Raw genomic sequence first — 5,206 nt, forward strand, 5'->3', positions numbered from 1 at the left:
GTGGTGCTCCTTCACATTGATTGGGGGGGGGGATCTTAATTGTTCTTTGGTTTTTTTAAAGAAACCTGCAGGACGGATAGGAGGAGACGACAGCGGAAGAAAATTCTCATGACAGAGAGTGATGCTGGTCTGCCACCATGAGAGACGGGCGTCTCTGGCCATTTGAAATGACCGCTTGGCAAATTCAGCCGAGGGGAGCCCCCACCCCACCTAGCCACATCCCTTCGTCAATCTCTACAAACAGGCAAATTGGTGGGAAAGGGTCTCCCATTGGCCAAGAACACTCCCAGGGCTTTTAACAAGTGAGCAAAAAAAAAAAATCTGCCCAAGATAATACAAATTATAGCAATAGCACTTACGACTTATCTACCGCTTTACATCCCTCTCTAAGCGGTTTACAGAATCAGCGTATTGGCCCCAACAATCTGGGTCCTCATTTTTACCCATCTTGGAAGGATGGAAGGCTGAGTCAACCTTGAGCCTGGTGAGATTCGAACTGCCAAGTCGGCAAAAGTAGCCTGCAGTACTGCACTCTCACCACTGTGTCACTGTGGCTCAGTTTATTGATTTATTAATCTAATTTATAGGCCGCCCAAATACTTCCGGACTCTGGATGGCGTACAACATATAAAAGTAATATAAAAGGCAGCCTAAAACCCATTACAAGTCCATTCATGTCATTTTGTGGCTGGATCTAGATGGTACTGTGCTGATCAACTGCCCTAGGCCTGCCGGCAAAGCCAGATCTTCACAGCCTTCCAGAAGGCTAGTAGGGTGGGGGCAGTATGGACCTCAGGGGGCAGCTGATTTCAGAGCTGGCGCCACCACAGGGAAGGCCCTTCCCGTGATCCTATCAACCAACACTGCCTAGCCAATGGGACTTGGGTTTTAGAGGTGATAACCAACACCTTGAATTGTGTCCATAGACTGATAGGGTGCCAGTGTAGCTCGCAGAGTGTTGATGTGATGTGGGTGTGTAGCTTATCCTAAGATTACATTGACAAAGATCCCAAAAGGGTCTAGATTTCTCCCACAATATTATTAAACGCCTGCTGGTAGGAACTGGGTATACTGGCTGACAAACCATGCTAAAGTAAGCAGCGGGGTACTACAAGGTTCTGTCCTAGGCCCAGTACTCTTTAATAACTTCTGCCGCACACATCCCAGTGACCGGTTAGGTCCCACAGAGTTGGCCTTCTCCGGGTCCCGTCGACTAAACAATGTCATTTGGTGGGACCCAGGGGAAGAGCCTTCTATGTGGCGGCCCCGGCCCTCTGGAAGCAACTCCCCCCCAGAGATCAGAATTGCCCCCACCCTCCTTGCCTTTCGCAAGCTCCTTAAAACCCACCTCTGCCGTCAGGCATGGGGGAATTGAAATATCTTCCCCAGGCCTATATAATTTATGTATGTTGTATGCATATATATATATTTATAAACAAACAAACAAACAAATAAACTTCATTAATGATCTATGTGAGGGTATAGAAAGGGAACTAACCAAATTTGCAGATGACACCAAGACGACAGGAGTAGCTAATACCCCAGAGCAGTGTTTCCCAACCTTGATGATATTTGCTGGCTGGGGAATTCTGGGAGTTGAAGTCCAAATATCTTCAAGCTGCCAAGGTTGGGAAACACTGCCCCAGAGGACAGGCTCAGGATCCAGATTGATCTTGACAGACTTGTACACTGCGCCCAAACAAATAAAATGAAATTCAATGCAGAAAAAAAGTAAAATCCTACACCTAGGTTAGAGAAACCAAAATTATGCATATAAACTGGGTGAAACCATACTCAGTAGCAGCGACTGCGAGAGGGATCTTGGAGTCTTGGTGGACAAATATGAGCCAGGAATGTGCAGCGGCAGCCAAAAAGCCCAATGCAATCTTGAGTTGCATTAATAGAGGGATACAATCTAGGACTAGGGTGGTACAAACACCACTCTATAAAGCCTTAGTTGGACCACACTTACTGCATCCAGTTTTGGTCACCACACTAAAAAAAAAAGACATTAAAACTCTAGAGAAATTGCAGAAGAGAGCAACCAAGTTGATAAGGGGACTGGAAACTAAAACATATGAAGAAAGGGTGCAGGAACTGGGCATGGCGAGTCTAGCAAAGAGAAGGACCAGGGGAGATATGATGGCAGTGTTGTTGTTGTTGTTATTATTATTATTAATAATAATAATTAGATTTGTATGCCGCCTGTCTCCGAAGACTTGGGGCGGCTCACAACAATAATAGAAACAATATAACAGTGATACAAATCTAATATTAAAAATAATATATATATAAAACCACAGCAAATTAAAACCATACAACACATACATACCAAACATAAAACATAAAAGCCTGGGGGGAGGATGTCTCAGTTCCCCCCATGCCTGGTGATAAAGGTGGGTCTTGAGTAATTTGCGAAAGACAAGGAGGGCGGGGGCCGTTCTAATCTCTGGGGGGAGTTGATTCCAGAGGGTGGGGCCGCCGCAGAGAAGGCTCTTCCCCTGGGGCCTGCCAAACAACATTGTTTGGTCGACGGGACCTGGAGAAGGCCAACTCTGTGGGACCTTATCGGCCGCTGGGATTTGTGCGGTAGAAGGCGGTTCCGGAGGTATTCTGGTCCAATGCCACGTAGGGATTATTATTATTATTAATTAGGTTTGTATGCCGCCCCTCTCCATTGACTCGGGGCGGCTCACAACAGTAATAACACAATATATAACAAATCTAATGATTAAAAGTCACTAAAAAAACCCTTATTAAAAAGAAAACATACACACAAACATACCATGCATAAACTGTATGGGCCTGGGGGAGATGTCTCAGTTCCCCCATGCCTGGCGGCAGAGGTAGGTTTTAAGAAGTTTACAAAAGACAAGGAGGGTGGGGGCAATTCTAATCTCCAGGGATAGCTGGTTCCAGAGGGCCGGGGCCGCCACAGAGAAGGCTCTTCCCCTGGGTCCCACCAGACGACATTTAGTCGACCGGACCCGGAGAAGGCCAACTCTGTGGGATCCTAACCGGTCGCTGGGATTCGTGCGGCAATACTTGAGGGGCTGCCACAGAGAGGAGGGGGTCCAGCTGTTTTCCAAGGCACCAGAAAGCCAGACAAGGAATAATTGGTGGAAGTTGACCAAGGAGAGATTCAACCTAGAAATAAGGAGGAACTTTCTGACGGTGAGAGCGATCAACCAATGGAATAGCTTGCCTGCTGAAGTTGTGAGAGCTCCTACAGTTGAGACTTTCAAGGGGAGATTGGACTGCCATTTGTCCGAAATGGTGTAGGGCAGGGGTAGGCAACAAAGTTGGCTCTTCTGTGACATGTGGACTTCAACTCCCAGAATTCCTGAGCTAGCATGATTGGCTCAGGAATTCTGGGAGTTGAAGTCCACAAGTCATAGAAGAGCCAACTTTGCCTACCCCTGGTATAGGGACTCCTGCCTGCGCAGGGGGTTTGACTACATGATCTACAAAGTCCCTTCTAACTCTAATAAATAATTTTCTACATTTCTTCGACTCATCAGTAGATGGCAGTACAAACCAGATGATCAAAACTGAGATATAAATTTGTCAGAGGCTGAGAAATCCTGCAAATTCCTGTCACATGTTTTTGTTCCAAATGAGACCACTGGCTACAGACCATTCACCATGTCCAACTCGCCATGGGACACCTTACAGCAGGACAATTCAACCATTCAATCTAATTGTTTCAGATAAAGTTTAAAAATATTTTCATTTTATGTCATTTACGTCTCCTTTTGTCCTTCTCGCACCCTTTAATGATTCCACCGTTTCTTTTTATATTAGTGTAACTCTTGTCTTGTGGCGAGTTGGCCATGCATATTTTGGAAAGAAATGTCGGAAAGTTCTTTCGAAGGAGAAAAAAAATCATCTTAATTGAAATTTACAATTAAGGGCAACTTTTTGATGCATTGAAGAAGGAAAAGAAAAAAAAAAAAAAGACTGACACAGCCAACATAGAAACATAGAAGATTGACGGCAGAAAAAGACCTCATGGTCCATCTAGTCTGCCCTTATACTATTTCCTGTATTTTATCTTAGCATGGATATATGTTTATCTCAGGCATGTTTAAATTCAGTTACTGTGGATTTACCAACCATGTCTGCTGGATGTTTGTTCCAAGTATCTACTACTCTTTTGGTAAAATAATATTTTATGGTGCTGTGTCCACCAAGACTCTGGTGCTTTGTCCACCAAGAGTCTGTGTTAGCAAAAACTTCAGAAGAGAAGGATTTAGGGGAAGTGATTTCTGACAGTCCCAAAATGGGTGAGCAGTGTGGTTGGGCGGTAGGAAAAGCAAGTAGGATGCTTGGCTGCATAGCTAGAGGTATAACAAGCAGGAAGAGGGAGATTGTGATCCCCTTATATACAGCGCTGGTGAGACCACATTTGGAATACTGTGTTCAGTTCTGGAGACCTCACCTACAAAAAGATATTGACAAAATTGAACGGGTCCAAAGATGGGCTACAAGAATGGTGGAAGGTCTTAAGCATAAAACATATCAGGAAAGACTTAATGAACTCAATCTGTATAGTCTGGAGGACAGAAGGAAAAGGGGGGACATGATCGAAACATTTAAATATGTTAAAGGGTTAAATAAGGTTCAGGAGGGAAGTGTTTTTAATAGGAAAGCGAACATATGGACAAGGGGGCACAATCTGAAGTTAGTTGGGGGAAAGATCAAAAGCAACGTGAGAAAATATTATTTTACTGAAAGAGTAGTAGATCCTTGGAACAAACTTCCAGCAGACGTGGTTGGTAAATCCACAGTAACTGACTTTAAACATGCCTGGGATGAACATATATCCATCCTAAGATAAAAATACAGGAAATAGTATAAGGGCAGACTAGATGGACCATGAGGTCTTTTTCTGCCGTCAGTCTTCTATGTTTCTATGTTTCTCATGTTGCTTCTGATCTTTCCCTCAACTAACCTCAGATTGTGTCCCCTTGTTCTTGTGTTCACTTTCCTATTAAAAACACTTCCCTCCTGAACCTGAAGTACTCTTTAACGTATTTAAATGTTTTGATCATGTCTCCCCCTTTCCCTTCTCTCCTCCATACTATACAGATTGAGTTCATTAAGTCTTTCCTGATACGTTTTATGCTTAAGACCTTCCACCATTTCCACCAACTTTGGAAGAATCATTGAGAATGACTTTAGGAAAACTCTCACAACTTCCAAC

This window comes from Erythrolamprus reginae, chromosome 9 (genome assembly GCF_031021105.1).
Source record: "Erythrolamprus reginae isolate rEryReg1 chromosome 9, rEryReg1.hap1, whole genome shotgun sequence".
In the NCBI taxonomy this organism is placed as follows: domain Eukaryota; kingdom Metazoa; phylum Chordata; class Lepidosauria; order Squamata; family Dipsadidae; genus Erythrolamprus; species Erythrolamprus reginae.